Source organism: Diorhabda sublineata, chromosome 9 (genome assembly GCF_026230105.1).
Source record: "Diorhabda sublineata isolate icDioSubl1.1 chromosome 9, icDioSubl1.1, whole genome shotgun sequence".
NCBI classification, from domain to species: Eukaryota; Metazoa; Arthropoda; class Insecta; order Coleoptera; family Chrysomelidae; genus Diorhabda; species Diorhabda sublineata.
In genome coordinates, this window is record NC_079482.1 from 9,222,768 (window position 1) to 9,242,654 (window position 19,887).

The window sequence follows — 19,887 nt, forward strand, 5'->3', positions numbered from 1 at the left end:
TGTTTATATTATACATTCATCCGTATATTGAGGTTTGCCGAACTTTGCAAAATTTTGTTTTGCTAGCTCCAATAATTATTAACTGTGGTGGATTTTCTACAGTTACTAATCAATCGAAATACAAAAGTGAGAAATATAAAAAAACTAAAACAAAAAATTTCCATTTCTCTCTATTTTTCGATGCCCGCATATGAAATTAAATCGTCTTGCTACGCATTTTCTTGATTTTCAATTTATATTTATCCATATTGCAATTTTAAACATGAAACAAAGTTTTCTAGTCTTAGTCTGACTCTTATTTTCAATTCAATAGTTTGTTTTTCTTTTCCTACTATCAAGGTTTGGTTAAAGTAAACGAATCGATATCATTGAGTAGTAAACGCTGATAGCAGGTTGATTTATTAGTAATAGGTCACCCACGAATCGCAGTCGTTTTGAAGGAATATTCTTATGCTGCGCTGAACATTGGGGAGATTGTATCTTCTTGGTATACTTTTACTTCCACGTTTCCTGTAGTCCAGCCATGGTTTAACCTGATTGGTGGGGTAGCTCTTTTTTATAGATTCAATAAATTAGAATTGAATATTTATCGATTGCTTCGTCTACTACTACCAATACTGCACAATTCTCAATTTGATTCAAGTCGTTTTGGCAAAATCACGAATGCAAGGCATACAGTAAGTGAGAATTTGAACTTTTTTCGCTGAGGGTGCGTGTCGTTTGGTATGATTTATGATTCTTCAAATTTTTTGTGAAGCGATTCCATTCTATTTCCATTTCAGCGTCCCGTTTCCGTTTTGAAACGAGAAGTAATGACTTGTGGATAAATCAGAAGAATAGAGCGAATGAAGTAGCTAGCTTTAATGATTATTACATTTATTACAATATACATATACATATATTACAATACAAAAGTGTAATAAATATGAAAAAAACATAAAACAGTGTTGTAAATCCAATCAAAATGGACAAATGGAACAAAAACATTTCAACAAACACCAAAACTAGAACTTCGCCTTTGTTAAACCATCGCCACTTCTACAACAAAGAGTTTTCTTCTGGATATTCTTATTTATAACGTTAAGCATTATCCTCCTCATGGCTCTTTTCGTGGCTGGTAGTTTCCCCGTAGTTTTATTGATCAAAGTCATCTTCTCAATGCTATATATCGCTATTGGAAGAATGCAGCTAGGTATAGTTTATTTTCCAGATCCATAGTTTTTCAAGTTTTCTAGTCTTAATCTGACTTATTTTCAATTCAATAGTTTGATTTTCCTAATATCAAACTTTGATTCAGTTAAACGTATACGTTCTAAATTTGTGTGCAATCCATAGATATCATCAAGAGTCTTTTTCAAGGAATACTCTTATAAGGCGCGTATAAACATTGATGAGATTGCATCTTTTTGGTGTACCTTTACTTCTACTTTTCCTGTTGCTGAGTCTTCGTTGAACCTGATTTGTGGGGTAGTGTAAAAAATCATTGTGACTATATAAATAAAAATCTTACCAAACACTGTTTTCATATGATATGGATTCTAAAATACAGAAGGTGTCAATACCAAGGTATATAGTGAACAGCTGATGCGAATGTATGATGTTTTATCGACGAAATATGCAAATTTAGTTAATCAGAAGAGGGCTCCCTTACAATAAGACAATGCCAAATAACATACTGCGATCGAAGAACTTGGTGGTATTCAACTCCTACCATATCCATAATTTAGTCCGGAGTTTGCACCGTCAGATTGCTACTTATTCAGATCCATGGCAAAATTTTTGCGTGTGGAAAAATTTTAATGGAGATGCTGAAAATGCAGTAAAGCATGGTCTTAAAGAGCTCGCTGAACTTTGGATTAAAACCTCAGAATACGATATACTTCAAATATTTTTGTATGGCTATTTAATAAACAAGATGAACATTTTATTTCGACCTTATTTATGAGACACCCTCTATAAAAATACATTTTCATCAAAATGGAATAAAACCAAATAAAGTGATAGTCAACAGTTGCATATTTTAGGTGGATAGTCTGCCAGCGTCATATTACTTTGAATGATGTAAAAATAAATCATAGAGATAATGTGTTTATCTCAGCTTAGTATTTTATACAAATAATTGTTATCTATATAGATATGCTCAATTTAGATTCAATTATTGAAATGTAGATCATGGTATCTCATAAATTTTCAATGAATGTATTCAATTTTAGGAAGCCCATTATTTAGAATAGTAATGTTTGTAGGTACTCATTGAAAGATCCTTTCTAGATATTATCAGTTACTTCCCTCGTTAGTCCATTAATCAACTTTGATTACATCGATTGTTCAAGCCACAATTATTAGTTGAATATTTGTAATGAACTAATCTACAAAAGCCTTTGTTCCGATGCATCATCAAACTAACACTAACCCATTTAACCTAATATGTTCATTACTAACTCCAGTATTTATTTTTCAATTCGCAAGCGCAAGCCGAAGCATTGAATTAACTTTAAACATGAAGTCCAACTATATTTATCATTAGTAGTTAGTTAATTTGAGATATTTTAAAGATTTTGGCGCCACGACGCCATTCAAACTAAAACCTACAATAACTTCCGGTATACCTACAATAACTTCCGGTATTCCTACAGCAGATAACTCAATCTATTTCTTAAGCTTTAGATAAAGTTATTTTCAAAATGTTTCCTTTGATTCCAACAAACATCGAAGTTTGTATTTGGTTATACCAAACAATTAGTAGGTAAGTACTTTACTTTGTATATCAATATAATCTTTACACAGAAATTTTTAGTACAAGATAATATTGGTATCTAATCAGGTTTTTATCAAAATTTGATCTACTAAAAATCTCCTATTCTAATAGTCGACAAACAGAAAAAAATTTGTTTTCAAATAGGTATACAAAAAAATGCTATTGTGATGATCAACGCACGATATTTAGCGGACAGATGAACAAAGCACCAAATAATAAAAAAAACAGATGTCAGATTCTTCAAAGAGAAAATACATATACGAAATCCGTCTATAGGGCTTTTAGAGAACTATCACCTATAGTTCACCTATCAGCTGATTGCAGATCCTAATCAAGAATAAGATTTAATTCACAATTTCCAAACATCGCATTCAATTTCTGGTGGAAATTTCACATATAAAACATGATTTTAAAGAAACTTTTGAGGTTTTGTGCTTCGAATTCGCTGAACACTGTTGTAGTTCCTCCTTTTATGTCTATTATCACTAGCCATCTTCGTTTTCTTGCTATATATCTCGATCAGTTTCTTCCAATAACGCAGGTATAAGCAAATTACATTACTGCTGGAAAACTTTTATCATTTTTTTTATTACTTCGCGGGGACATGTTAATACTTGATAACCTTTTCGCCCAGACCAGCTGGAATGTTGTCAAAAAAAGCACGATAAGTTCATGGATCCTGGTCAAGTGAGAGGCCATAATTGTTTTTATACATTTTACTTATTTTAATTTCATTTCGAAATTCATTTTTGACATACAACCATGTTACTGTTCACAAAGATACATAATAGCACATAGCACATAGATGTGGTTATATCGGCCAGAGAAATTTGGGGTGCAATATTTGTACACGTAAACTCGGCCAGATTTTAGGTTGCTATTTCAAAACCAAAAGCAGAATTAGATATTTCAATGGAGTAGGGAAAATTGAAATATACAGCTGTCAAATGAAAGAAATGTTAACTAACAACTAAACATTACAAAGTACCTATATAAGAAATTATTTACCCAGAATAACACCTAGCAACCGATTTCATGAACTGACACCTAACTTAGCCTGTGACGCATTTTAGCCGAATTTACTATAGTTTATTTCAGAAAAGTATAGAGTAATAAAACCTCATTAGGTAAAGGGACCACAGAGTGACCCAACGAATATTTAAGCCACTTTCACAGTTTGGCACTGATTTCATTGTAAAATGTTTTTATGGGTTTAGCCTATTGTTATCCATTCACTAACACTGAAAATAGTGTGCCAAAGGCGTGCCGGTAGGATACTCGTAAAAAGGGAAGCCGAATCTGAAATAGGGTTGGAATTAGGCAGATGCACTAATAGAAGGTTAAACGGTACCTGTTACACGCAAAACGTAACTGTTTAATCTATTATCAAGTAATCCCTACACAATATTTTGATATTGACACTTCAGGCCAGAAAATATACTTTTCCTAATTCTCTTACGCAATTACTTGAAATTTTAATATTACAAACAATACTATTTCAAGATCTACACCTATGGCCGACAACGAAATTAAGCTGAAAAGGTCGGAATTCCTCATTTTATTACTCTATACCTTTCTGAAATAGACTATAGTGAATTTCAAATGACATCCCCCATTTCGCAACTTCAAAATTAGTTTTATGCTTTGCAGTACTTAAGAGTCGAACTTTAAGACGATTTTTACCCTGGAACTCAAATAACTAGTGAAATAAATAATTCTTATAACAAGAAGAAACTAATTATTGTATTGAGTAGGTAAACAATTCTCAGAACATTGAATAGGAATTGGAATTTCCTTGATTTTATATAACATTTATCAATTGCGTTGTATATAATTGATTTGTACTATTTGCATTCATATTGTTCAGTATATTAACAAAATATTTTATGATTTAAAAGAAATTATTTCATTTTTATACTTCTATTTTTTCGAACTGAAAATACTATTTTGAGGTTAAAGACAATCCTTGACTTTACAAAAGTATATCCATACTTGGATGTTACTCAAAAGTTTCTTACAAATATGCAAAATTAATATCAGAATCAAGTATCCAATAACAAACACAAATAAAATAAATAAGAGGGTGCGCTTCAACTTGTGATGATTTTTAATCCGTATTTCAGGTAAAAGAAAAGGTACTTCGAGTACATAATACAACTCGTGACGTGGGTAAAGGAAAATGTAGATCGAATAGATGATACAACTATAACAATAAGCTGTTGGAACAATAGCAAAAGGTTGGACTCGTCAAAAGCCCTGTGTATTAAAGATTACATAGCCGTATCTAAGTACCTATATACCAATAAAAATTTTGTTTAATTTCGATTCGAAGAATCTCTTCCCCACAAATTTCACTGAAAACGAGATTTTAGATTTTTTCATATAGTAAGGAGGTCCAAGTTGTGTATTCTTAACAGTTAAGTTTGGTTTCAACTTGCAAATTGCAGTGTTCAATCTATTGGGAATTCTAGTGTGATTTTGGAAAATTTGGAAAGGCCGCGTAAGCTCCGTAAAATCTGTACTTTGAAAGTTAATGAAAAAACATAAATATTTTATTCTTTTAAATAATTTACAATTAATTAGTAGTGAATTAGTGAAAATAATTAGTAGTACGCTTGGTGTTGGTTGTTATTGAAGAAGAGAAGCTTGGCGAGGTTCCATCAACACGTAAAGCTCCAGGAAAACCAAAGTCGAAAATATTTTGAAAGAAATATATGCGTTTTTCTTTAGAATAGAATTTCTGACAGTAGATCTTGAAATAATAGTAGATCATGGCGCGCATATAATATCTTGAGAAATTTCTATTTCGATGGCAAAATGAATATACCACCACTGTAAACGCTGTAACTGCAAAGGTTCATGACTACGGAAGAATGGTGGTATTAAAATATGTACAGCACTTACTCCTCACTTTCGTGGAATCTCGAAATATACAGAGTAGCCCTAGTACTTTGATTTGATAAATCGGTTCAATATTTTATGAGTAATAATCTGATTTCTTTATAATACCAAGAAGTGTTATCAAAAATACTACGAATAAATGTTTATATTATTAGCAATTATTTATTACATTCATTTGAACTGGTATGTATCATACTCTTATGTGTTAAGACAATTAATGACAAGTTTAAACCCGCCCATGTTTTTAGTCTTTGTCGTTGGACTTTGGATTTTGAATTTTGGATCAGCTGTTGGCAAAAGTATCAAAGAAGTAGAAATGGGTTTGTTTAAAACGGGAATGGTCAGAATCTCTGAACCAAACGAATATATGCAAAAAATAATACAAAATTGTACGTTTAAGGAACGTTTTTGAAACCTCAGCTGAACTTTCTGGAACCGTTGGTGATATTCATACTGAACACACTAATTGTGAGTATTGGTTAGGTTAGTAGTAGTAGCAGTAAAAAGTGTATCCAGAAATAATTTTCCTTTTATCAGAAAAGTGCGTCGTGCCACAAGCTTTTGGTTCCTAGAAGTTTCTCTGTTTTTCCATAACCACCTAAGTTTTGTACCACGAAATTTTTGGTTCGAAAACAGTTTGGATTTCATTCCTTCATTGAAGCCACTGCAACAGAAAAACCTATTCAAAATAAGCAAGAAATATTTCTAGGCATGGATTCAACATGAAATAAGTACATTGCTAATCAAGGGCAGTACTTAAGAATAAATTAATCAAATTTATTTACTTTTTCTACTTCATCTATAATAAAATAATTCAATCTATTTTTTGATCAGACCTCGTAGCTAAGATTATGAATAATTATCTTATTATGTGTTGAAAGAGTTTAATAAAATATTTAAATTTTTATCTAGATTCATTTAATTTATATTCTACTGGTTTTTATTAAAGTTTCAATATAAGCTCAAACCCTGCTGATTATTATCAAGGTTAAAAACATCTGATATCCGCATCTCCTAATACGTATTTCATATAAATGTATGTATACACTATAGAAAACAATTATTTGTTACATAACTCTATATATCTATATACAATTACCCCAATCAGATGTCCTAAACAAAACTATTAATTTGGTGTGTATACGGTTTTTTTCAAGGTTATTTCAATCGTGAATATATTTAATAACATGTGAAAAAAATTTGGTAAAATATTAACTCGTATCAATAGTTCAATTTGTATGAATACTTGGAACTTGATAATTTACTGGAATATTAGTCATTCTTGGTCCAGGAACTGAAGCAACTTTATAAAATGTTTTACTTTATAGTTGAGAATTTCTTTTCTAGAGATTTCTATTCAAAACAGTCAATATATTATACAAAAATTTTAATTTTACTTAATTAATAAGAATCAAAACAAACTCAATTTTAATAACAACTTTCAATGAACCATACAGTTCTGTTAAACTTATACGGAAATTGTTCTCTAACTTTTATAGACCAAGACGATGATAAACTTAATTTATATACTTTTCGAACATCTGCGGAGTCATTTTAAATCTAATTCGTTCCATCAAGTCTTCTAAGTCGGTTAAAGCAGACCGGCTTTTTGAATGTCCCTACATAGAAATGTGGTGATTCACCATTATGTTGGAACCAAATAGTAGGATCCAAGTTTTTCCTATTGCCTTATGAAGATCAAAGATGAAATTATCACTCAGCTGTTAAATGTCCGCAAAAGAAATAAATCTTCCCGTAATTATTCCTACCCAAACATATTTTTTTGGGGCAGCTAGGTTTTTTCTGAATCCAGAATCCAGTGGGGAATTACGCGAGACCAGTAGTGACAATTATGTCGATTTGCTGTATTTTTTAAAAAATCGTTGCCATGTCGGATTGTCTGGACATACTATTAAGAATATTTATCTCTCCGAATCATATCGTAAGAGTTAAATTTTGTATGCGTGCAGCTTTTCTTTTGTTGCAATGCAGTTTCAGTTTTTGTTGCATGAGGCTTGTTCTTTTTGTAAAATCTGCATTTAGAAATATCAATGATATATAGGGAATTCAGATACCTTGGTCCAAATGATTACTTTGCCTTACAATTTAACATTAGTTTCATTGCCTGTTAAACATAGTGGGAACTGCTCATTCTAAAATATACAATGTACGTACCAAATCCGAAATAGGGATTTCTGTCTTCAAAAGTCTTACTGAAATCTCCCATCTTGTAAGTGAACAAATTAATGCTTAAAAATAAATAGATTATAACACATTTCTTAAAAGCCACTTTTTGGATTTGCATCAGAATTTTTTTAAAAAAATTCAGGAGAAGTTGATAATGAAAATGGTAAACATTTTTATTAGGAACTTTACCATTTTCATTATCAACTTCTCCTGAATTTTTTTTAAAAAATTCTGATGCAAATCCAAAAAGTGGCTTTTAAGAAATATGTTATAATCTATTTATAACATTTTTATTAGGAACTTTCTGATACGAAAAAACGATAAACGAAATTATGGCCAATTATGCCAGTACGCCTGTTGGCTATTGATGGATATTGCTAATGGATATAATCAAAAACAAAATATAGTTAAAAAGCATCGGCAGTACCATTTCTATATATATATATATATATATATATATATATATATATATATATATATATATATATATATATATATATATATATATATATATATATATATATATATATATATAAGGAACAGTATCTTTCGTTAAGGTCACAAAAGAATTTTTTATACCAGTGTTATATATCCTCATAAGGGGATGGTCCCAGAAGTACCTGATCTAACAAAGAAAACATAAAGATTTTGGAAAAAAATATATTAATTTTTCAACACAACACAATCTCCTTGAAAAAACACTTTCTGCTTAGACAAACGCGGCCGTGTTTGCTTGATTTCTCCGCTCAAATACTGCAATAAATTCACATAATACTCGCCGTTTATAGATTCTCCTTTTTCAAGATAGTCAATGAAAGCTATCCCACGCGCATCCCAAAAAACCGACACCATGACGTTGCCTGCAGATAGAACTTCTTTGGAGCCGGTTCTCCCTTTTCATTCATTGCTTTAACAACGTGGTAACTTCAAACTTGAAACATATACTATCGCCATCTCTAGGTCAGGCCAGGTACTTCTGGGATCATCCTCGTATTATGTACCTACTCTGGTTAAATTTTTTTCTAATGTTTAATTTTATTTTAATATCACTCACTTATAGATAATATAAAAAAATGACTTGAAATAAATTGAGCAAAACCATTTCGTGAGTAAGTATAGATAATATAAACATTAGTAATAGCATGAATATGTGCATTTTCAGCTGTAAAATATTTAATCTTCCAACAAAAACAAACTTTGTTTTCTGTATAGATTATTATTATTATTAACATGACTAATTAATATTTTCACTAACTATCATTCTTTGCTTTTTAAGGAGACTGTTTTTTATAAATACAAGGTGTTACTCACTTTAATAAATATTATCATTGTTTATGATAACTTCATTTATAAATAAATAAATTCTATAAAAGGTTTCAACTTTAAAAAGTACCACCCTATCCAAATTTCGACCCCCCGAAAATTTAGAAATATGCATAGACATCAAACAAATGTTTAAATGGAGCAGTTTTCAGGACCTATGAAATATTAAAATCATTTTAATGTTTATTCAATTGTGCTTACAAAAATGAAACATTGACGTATTTTTTGCAGTTCGCGAGACATCTAATGAAAAATGTAAACAAGTTTTACGAGTCCAAATCATTATTCCGTTAGAAATTTAGTTGAGCACTAATGCTGGTTGTAACGTTTATTCTGATAAAGGATCAGATGATGCTGATCAAGCACTAGTTCATTTATATGTAATTTTTTAATCAAATTTTCAATAACTTCCAATCGACATATTGACTTGACCTATAGCATACCTTCTTGATATTGACTATTAAAGTTGTAAATGACGTAAATTGATTTAATTGTATTATGAAAAAAAATGTTATAGGCTTTTAAAGCAAACTTTACATTTATTACATACTAAAATACACAAGATTCATAATTCCACCATAATATGGAGTTACTTATTTCAAAATGATATTTATAAAGAAAATGAAAACAAAAAAAAATTTAATTGGATCGGTCCTTTGGAGAAACACCTCATATCCAAAAAAGTGCACTTTCGGGAAATAAAAAACCCAGTTAATCCCTCCTTCAATGTAATATATTTTATTGGTATCTTATATGTATCTACAGGGGTTTTAAAGAGGCGATTCTACCAAAATAAAATTTTATTATTATTTCGATATCTGAAAAAATTGGAAACGTTGTTGGAGATGTGTTGTTTCTCAAATGACTGACTAAAAGATATGTTCTGAAAAGTGAAACAATTCAAATTAATGATAACAAATAGAATTTTATTTTTTAAATAATATATTCACATTATCCAAGCAGTGTTATTTGGAAGAGTCTATGTCACCAATATTGATGGTTGGGCATTAATAAATTTTTAAGTAAAATTCACCAACAACGCCTGCAGATATATAGGCTTCAACTTTCTTGAGGTCATTGATTTTGATAATATAGATAAGTACACATTTTGGGGGTAGGCACTGATTATTAGAAGCTCTGGAACACCAGTTACCAGTTTTCTTAAGGCAAAAGTTTGTTCATTGAGTCCACCAATAAAGTTCTATATTTCAACTTGGCCTACATATTTAAGAGTAATGAAACTTCATCAAATGTAAAGTTTTGAATGTGTATATAGTCTTAACCAACAATTTAGTATATCTAACACCGGCACCAACAAACAATGAAGCATTCGTCTTATACGTGGATGAACTGAATAGGGTTTGTCTCATCGTTCGTCTTGCCGACCACACATCAGTTTTATATAAAGTTTAAACATGTAAAGTGTATTATTATCAAAAATGATATCGTGTTGAACAAATGAATTAGTTTTGGTTAGGTACTTAGCAGATAATTACAACTTTTAAATCAACACTTCATCACATTTAACAGTCACCGCGATTTTGCCAATACAGCAAAACATCGTATCGTGTACTAGAGTTTTTTTTTTTCTTATTTTTACAGAATTGAATTCGAAGCTTTATTGTCGTTGCACACAACGCAAAATCTTTTTCACGCCTAGATATTTTGAATTTGACCTGATATGGAAAATCAATATGTGGGCTCTCTATCAATACGCTCCACGAACAAGCTAGTCAAGTTGGTGCAAACTTTGGACGCAGGATTGGTATCAATATGTGGAGTTGGCCATAAATGGACATGAAACGTTTCTCAATGATTCAATTATATCAAAGGCATTATCACGATTTCAATTTTTATTAACTGTTATACATTTAATCACAATTAACAATGATTTCAGATATCGTATAATACCATGTGCTGAGCTCCTAATTTTACAGTAATTTGAATTTTGACTTACCTTCTCTAGCCTTAAATCAGAGATATTGGTACATAAAAGTAACTCTTTCACATTAAAAACAGTGATGCTTTTCGATATTTACTAAAAATCTTTCCACAGTTTTACACAGAAAAAACTGAAAAAATAAATAGTTTTTAGTCCTTATATCAGTAACATTATGAAACATTTTTAGTTTAAAAGCCATTTTTATGAAAAAAGCTACTTGGAAGTAATTAAAATGCAAACATGTACCTATTAATGACACATTTCTGATTTTTCTTTTTGTAAATTTAGAATGTATGAACGACAAACAAGGGGAACTTATATACCAAAATTTAAAGATAGAAAAATTAGCAATTTTAGATTTTTTGTATTAAAACCAGTATATTCCATCCAATTGAATAAATAAATATTCCACAAACCAGACGTGACAGATTTTTTCTAAAAACTAACAATAACAATTTTCATCTGGCGTATAAAGGTCATATAAAATGTGTTAATGTAAACAAAAATGCAATTGAGCCAGATCTAAATCTAGAAAACACCACATGGCTCAAGAACAAAAATAATAATTATCCTGTTTTTTTCTTAATGTCTCATTAGGGCATTTACCTTATTATTTAAATAAATGCAAAACAAAACGAAAACTCTATATAACACGCGTCCATCCATTGAAATCCAAATTAATGATTTCCGGTAATCTTCTCCACTTTACAAATTATATAAGCATTATATTCTTGGAGATAAGATGAGCTCCAAAATACACAGAATAAAGCGCAAGGTTAATGCAGTCCATACACGTGTGATTATTGGAGAACTAGAAATATCATCGAGCTGTATTACTCTTAAAGATGATACAAAAAGAGATTTTCGTTAAGAATTATCAAATTTAAAACAAGAGAGATCGTAGGCTCAGTCATCATATAAGACGCTTTCTTCATGCTATAAATATTACAGACGATTCGGAATGCAGTTGGTGCATTAAAGAGGAAGAAATTTCAGCCCACGTTATTGGTGTGTTGCCCAGTAGTCACACTTGCGAATTTCAAACACATAAGTAAGCCTTACAGTTTATCCAATGACGTTAAAAGGTTTTAGCAAAGTACGATGAACCTATCAGGAGGCTAGGTAACCTAACAACAAACTAACTTAACAATTAATTTTTCTCTTCTTTGTTCCGAAAAAGGTTCAGTTAAAAAGAAGAAATTATTGATTTATCTAATATTTTCTTTTGTCTTGTTTTAAAAATTAGTTAATTGTATACTTTGGGGGTGATTATCCATAGTAAAGCCGTCCAAGATCTAAAGAAGGTGATTTGTATTCCTTATTTGGATATATTTAATAATAAAAGATTTGAAACAATGGAATTGTTTAACAATAGAGTTACTCATCTTTATCTTTGTCTAATTGGTTTAAGAATTTTGTGACTTTTATCAAAAGTTGTATCACAGGAACAATAAGAATGAAAAGCTAATATTATAGCTTTTTACACATTCATCTGCCCACGTCTTTTTTTCTACACAATTGATTTTTCTACGTGAGATTAGATGATACAACTGAAACTGGAGTTTTTATCATTGAAGCCGTAATGTGTATCATTTTCATTTTTCTCTATTTCAAAAGTAAGAAATCTCTACTAAGTCATTCAATTCCAAACAATTTAACACAATTTAAAAGGAAAGATAGTATATTTTCACAGAATTTTTCTATATTTTGTTATTAAATCTTTGGTTCTTTCGAGTTCTTCGCATTTGGTTCGGTGCACATGGACGATAATTTCTAATAATGTCATTATAGTTTGTTGAATTGAATGATGAAGCATTCGTAATACATAGGCATATCACTTCTTTTAATAGACCGTTAAATTATTTTTTCCAGTTATATCTCGAGTATTTTGAATTTGTAAAAATATAATTTATATATCAAGTGTACACCGATATTTTCACCTATAAGTTTTTAACAGCTGAAGCTGAAAAAGTGAAATTTTTTCTAAAATGTTTTCTAAAATAATTTTTTCAAGGTGTCATATTGTTATATAGGTATAAGGGTCTTTCTTTTGGCTTGTAAACAACTTTATGTTTAAAAATAATAATTTTAAAACTCATTAGTATAAGTAGAGCTATATCTTAGATATCAAAATCAGAATCGGAATCAGAAGATGAACTATCCGAAAAGTATACACTGCGACCCAAAGGATCTTCTATTGTGTCCCCTTTCTTGCCGCTATACTCGAGAACCTGTGTTTACAGCTGATCCAGAAATCCCAGTCTTTTTAAAAAGTCTAGAATGTGGGATAGCTTTAATTGCCAGAGTTCTTCGTCTTCTATATTAAGCGCTCTCAGGTGTAGTGCACTGGAGTTTCTTAGTGTTTCACACTTCGACAGAATGTGGATAGAAGTTTCATCCTTAGTGCAACAAAACCTGCATGCCGCGTTATCTGCTAGGACTAGCGTCAGATGTTTGTTTGAGGCGACAGTGCCCTGATAGAAATCCTGTTAGTATTCGTAGATTGTTTTTACTTATGTTGATACATTCAGCCGATTTATTTTGGTTAGGTTTCCCAGAAGAGTCTTTACCTGTCTCAGCCCCTGTAGGTTGTCTCAATAATTGGTTTTGCCCCCATCTACCTTCTTTTCCAGTGCTTTGCGTATTGTTCTGAAGCTGATACTGCAGAAGGGTTCGGGAACCATGAAAGGCTTGTCTGTCCTCGCTTTAGCGAGCTTATCTACTATTTCATTTCCCTTCGTTCCGTTGTATCTCGGAATCTTTATTACTCTCATGTAGATAAAAATAAACAACAGTGAGATATGGTGAGTTTATACAAGTTTTTTCATGTTCAAATGCATCTGTCAAAGTTAAAGCCCTAATAAGTTTTTTATGCCACCGTTAGGCAACCAAATCCAACAGTGTCTCAGTTTTATGTAGAAGAATTTTAGATCCGGCTAATCATTTCAAAATAAGTTTTCAATTACCTTTTTGGATTTTTATAATGTGGTGTTGGTAACTTTCTACCAAAATTTGACCGGAGCTCATCAATATAGAAACTCACTTTTTGTGCCACTTAAGAACTGTTTTCGGTAAAATTATCAAAGAATTAATGGAGAATTTCAATGTTTTATTAATATTTAGTATGTTATTATTCTGGAAACTAAGAAACTTGAGTTATTAATAGTATTATTTGAGAATAAAGTACTTTTTCTTTTGTTAACAACCTCGCAAGTAAATAATTAAATTTGATGTGGATAAACTATGTCTTGATTTTATTTCCATTCACTTAAATGTTACATAACATTGTAATAGTTTGTTACCACTATTCATAACATTTAACAAATAAATTATAAAATATAACAATAAACAACGAATCATTCGTATCTCAAAAAACAGAAGATACCTAAAATGAAATAATAGTGTCGAGTGTGTGGTTTCTGTAACCAACAGTAAATAGCTACATCGTCAATGACGTCTCTAGGCAACCACCAGTAAAAACAAAACAATTCCACTACTTTATCCACTCCGCGAGTATCACAAAACCTGACTCATAGGTACCCATGGAAATCAGTTGTTGAGTTGATTGGTTCGAAGGTAGAACTACGATAGTAGACAGTGCAACGCGCACAACAACGAACTGATACAGTTTTTGTGTGTTTTTTTTGACAATTTTGGTTTTCGCTTAACCGCCTCCTATAGTGGTAATTATATCCGCGTTTTGTTTATGTTTTGTATTTCTTTTTAATGATTTTGTGAAACTAACACAAGTGAAAGAAGTTGACTGCCTTCAAGTTTTTATGGTTAAATATATATTCTCCTTAACGGGTTTTTAACATGGTAAGTTTTATATGTATATTTAGATGAATATAATCTTAACTAAGTTAATTCATTTTGATATCTTTTAAATTTTAAGCTGTTAATAAGATGTCGAAATTAATACGGTAAACAGTTGCTTATCACATCTTTTTAGCTTTTCGAAGTATTCAGATCTAAATATGAAAATATTTAGTGTGTTTTGGAAATTGATATATTTTCAAGAGTCCTAAGTGATTTAAATTTTAATTAATGAGAATTGTAATATCACTGATCTAAAGAGAAGTATTAGAAAATATATATACCAGACCTCTATTTGAAATATGAAAGTTTCTTCAGTAATAATCCAAACATTATCAATCTGTAAACGTAATTGCTGAAAATTAGGATAATTGGAAACAATTTATTCGTAGTCTATGACTCTAAGATCTCTTAGTCATTGTAATGTTAGTATGGTAGCTTTTGTGTAGAGTCAATCTAATGTATTTTGTTTTTCTTTTTTATAATAGCATTGAATGAATAATAAAAACGATGTAGATAATACAACTCATCGTAACGGATATAGCATTTGAAAATATTTATAAATATTAATCAAATAAAAAACCTTTGTACATCTGTTGAGTATAGTCCATTCCATGAGCGTTTTTATCTGATGTCTCTGATGCCACGTGAGAGAGAGAGAGAGAGAGAGAGAGAGAGTTCAAAACATTCTTTACAAGTTTTGTGCGTCAGCTCTTGGACAATGTCAATACTAGTAAATTAAGTGTTTTTCGTCTTTCATTACTTTTACTTTTTATTAAGAATTGTACTATAAAATACTATTTATCCCAAGAAATTTTAATTAATTCAAGATTAATAGGTTATAGGATAATTCACTAAATTTAAGTTCTTTTAAATAGGTATTACAAATTTTTGAATTCTCATACATTTTTTTATTATAATACAATTGTACAGTAAAACATTTGTAGCGTGATATTTGGTCTAGATTAGTTATAAACTCTAAGACGAGGAGTAAATAGTTCTGACTTCTATATTTTGTTTTGTAAGTCGTAACAAATGTTGTAAAATCGTTATTATTCAATTAATCCAGAAATACAATAGTGGTGTTTATCGTTGACTGAAAACAACCTTTGAAAACACAATAACAAGACATGATATAATTTAATTATGCAAACTACATCTTTTATTATCATAATAACTAAAAATGAGGAACAATGAAGTGTAAATGCCTAATTTATATATATGTATACTAGTAGATAATTTACTTATGAGAGAAACAGTATTATAATAATCATAAAGAATTTTTAAATTTCATATATATATATATATATATATATATATATGTTCCCGAATGACTAGAGTTGGATAAAGTTAAAGAAAAATAGCAGGCCAAGTTGAACCTCCCAAGAAAAGTCCAGGCAGACCAGTAAAAATCCTTGATGAAGACACCAAAAGTGTAATTCGAAGAAAAGTTCACTCTTTTTATTTTAAAAAAGAAATATTCACCCTAGATAAGATTTTAATGGAGCTTGGCCAGGATGACAGTATTCTGTTGATAACTAAGAAACTTTTATGGACCACTGAGAAATATGGATTTTGCCTGGATAAAGCAAAACCGTAAAGCACGTTTACTAGAAAGCGATGATATTGTTTGCTGGCGACGGAAATACTTAAGAAGTATAAAGCAGTACAGAACAGAGCAGAAGAAAATCTTTTATCTTAATGATACGTGGATTAATGAAGGTTACACAGTACCAAAAATGTGGCAATACAAAAATATAACCAGTGCTCGCCAAGCTTTCATGGAAGACCTGTAAACGGGTATTAAGGTGCCTTCAGGTAAAGGAAAAAAAATAATCGTCCATATTGGAAGCGAAGAGGGATTTTTAAAAGAAGGTTTGCTAACCTTTCAGTAGCTTCATACGAGGATATGGATTCGGATGTTTTTGAAGACTATTTTGGTGAAATGATAAAATATCTTTCGGCTGATTCAGTAGAAGTTATGGATAACGCAAGTTAGCATTCTTGATGCATAGAGAAGACTCCAACTTCATCTTGGAGAAAACAAGAAATTATTGACTGGTTAAACATCAAAAGTATTGAATTTGAATATAATTTGATAAAAAAAGAAATATTAGCTATAACAAATTTACACAAACATCGTTTTATGAAATACGCCGTGGAAGATATAGCATAGAAACGTAAATGTGCTGAGCACACCTCCATATCATTGCGAACTAAATCCTATAGAACTTATAGGGGTGCAAGTGAAAGGATTTGTACCAAGACACAACACGACATTCAAAATGAAAGACGTTAAGCTACTGTTTGATCAAGCCATTAAGGAGGTGACACCAGAGAACTGGCGAAAAGCAGTCCAGCATGTCATTAAATTAGAGGAGAAAATGTGGGATCTCGACTACTTGATCGATCGGACCGTCGACCCGTTATAACGTCAAGAGGAGATGACAATTCCTCAGAAGACGAAGAATATTATGATTTTTTATAATTTAATTTTTGTATAATATAATACAATAAAAAATAAGTGTACCTAATACTCTATACATAATGCCTAATTTTTATTCTGTTAAAATAAAACTTACTGCACTTGATAAAAAGAACGAATTTTCCAATGAAATCAATGCCAAACTATGAAAGTAGCTTAAATATTCGTTGGGTTACTTTGTGGTCCCTTTGCATACCTAATGAGATTTTATTACTCTATACATTTCCGAAATAAACTATAATCGTAAATTTTGACTAGTCAAATTATGTAGCCTATTATAATGCCATTATATGTCTCCTCTATTGACATTTTTTCGCAAACGTTCAGTTTATTTTGTAAAAAAAGTTTCGTGGTAGAAATCCGTGGATAACATCACACGGGCTCTCTTTTGTCTTTCCTATATAGTTGTGTGGTTTGGAGTTGTCTTGTACTTAATTATATTTTTTTCAATAGAGATGATTGTTTATTTGTGTATATATATATATATCAGATAAGGTCTTCCCTTTTCTCCCTTTCCTTTTTTGGCGTAGGATTCACTCAATATTCTTTTTGTTTTATAATACATTTTTCTTCCTTAATATTTCTTTTTTTAATATTTTTCTTTGCATTTCTATAGTAAACTCACTATTTCAGTAATTATTTTTCTTATTATTGTTTGGTAAATTTATAATCTAGTTAAGATTTCTATTAGTATTTTTCGGTACTTCTCTCGTACAGTTTATCACCTGCCTTAATTCTCTCATTTAGATCTATAGATACCCTTTCATTTTCACTTTTATCATATAATACAATCAATATCAATGTTTAATCAACTCATCATCTAAGTTCTATCAAATACCTTTCCATCGTTTGTATTCACATTGATATTCACTTGTTTCTTCTACAGTAATATTTTTATTATTTTCTTTTTATTCATTTGTCATATTCAATTGTCCTATTTTTTACCATGTATCTTTTTTTATTACGTTTTGGTTGCTGCATCCTACTTTAATGCATAAAAAATTACTTACATTACATTACAATTTCAATGTAAGATGCTGTATCACCTTGCATATTTATATTTTCAAATAGTTAAATAAACCAAATGTACAAACCTTGAGGATTCTCACATTGAGAAACAAATAATGAAAGGCTGTTCTTCGGAATTTTTATATATCCTTTTCCCATGAATTGGAATGTCACATTTTCCTTTGAGAGCACCGCTACCTGTTCTGTTTTTCATTCGCTTTTATTAACATCACACGATTCTTGATCACTTAATCCGTCAGATTAATACGAAATTTTGCACACTTATTTAGAACAGACTACAAAAGAATACTTTTATAGATTCATGCCATTATTTTTACCAGGATCACCACCATATAACGGAATTTTTAGATATGTTTTACACTCACTTCAAACGATCAAATGAATTCAAAATTTTGTACATTTGCCAAGAGTCGATGACAATAGTCTAAATTAATAATTTTAGCCGTTATTTTAATATTTCAGGCCAGGGAAATAAGGCCATTTCTTGTATTCAAATCTTTTATTGTGGTATCCTCTTTTATTTAATTTTTATGGCTTTTAACCTATTCCGTCATTCTGGTCCGTTCTATCCTATTGTTGATTTTGTGTCTAACGTCTTGAATATTAATTTTTTTAATGTTTCCTTCACTTGTTTTTCTTATCTTATTCGTAGAGTCTTGTACTCTTGTATTCTTGATTTCAAATTCTCCTCTTTTCTGATTATGTAATTCGACTACCGTTTCTACGTGTCGATACCATTTCAACTTCAGGTATTTTATGAATTTAACTATATATTGCCTTTCCATTATTTTTTATAGATCTTTATTTCCTAGTCTTCTATATTCAATCTCATCTATCTTCTAGTATTCTGCTTAGTATTTTTCTTTCGAATATTTTTAGGTTATCTCCTTTTTTCGCCTTGAAAAACAACAAATCTAATGGATGCTGGAAATTTTTAACATGGTTTTGGCACTTAAGTTTTCGTACATCTATTGTATTTCCATTATGTCTATCCAGATTGTAGTCTTTTATCTCCTCTAAGCTGTCATTTCTTTCATTTTCAATTATTAATTCATCCTATTAATTTTTCTTGTGTTTTTCGTAAAAGGTATTTCTTCTATTTCTAATTGTTTTGCTGCTTCTCTTATTATCACTTATTAACACTTTTATTTCTTACCATTAGTGCTATATAGTCTTCATATACATACCACTAACTGCACGTTTTGTTTGGTTTGCCACAAAAGCGAGTTTTGTAATTTATTTTTTTTTCACATGTACACTTCTGTTCATCGACATAGCAACAGATTTGTGCAATTTTTTAGCTTTGTAAATTTACATGACTTCGTTGCCATGTTTACCAATATTATATCAAGTAAGTATTTACAAAAAAATTCATTATTCCATAATTATTAACCCTTTCAGTCTAGCCGATTCGTGTAAATCCTTACCAATCAAACCCATTTGTTC

The 19,887-nt window shown here is 30.4% G+C and overlaps 1 protein-coding gene across 1 annotated transcript in view; it reads left to right on the forward strand.

The window, feature by feature from the left end:
• The first annotated feature begins 14,511 nt into the window (after positions 1 to 14,511).
• Positions 14,512 to 19,887, forward strand: part of LOC130448543 (uncharacterized) — a 70,377-nt gene continuing 65,001 nt past the window's right edge. Inside the window, exon 1 of the mRNA XM_056785946.1 lies at positions 14,512 to 14,930. The gene's annotated coding sequence lies outside the window, so the exon portion shown is untranslated. The remainder of the gene's footprint in view (positions 14,931 to 19,887) is intronic.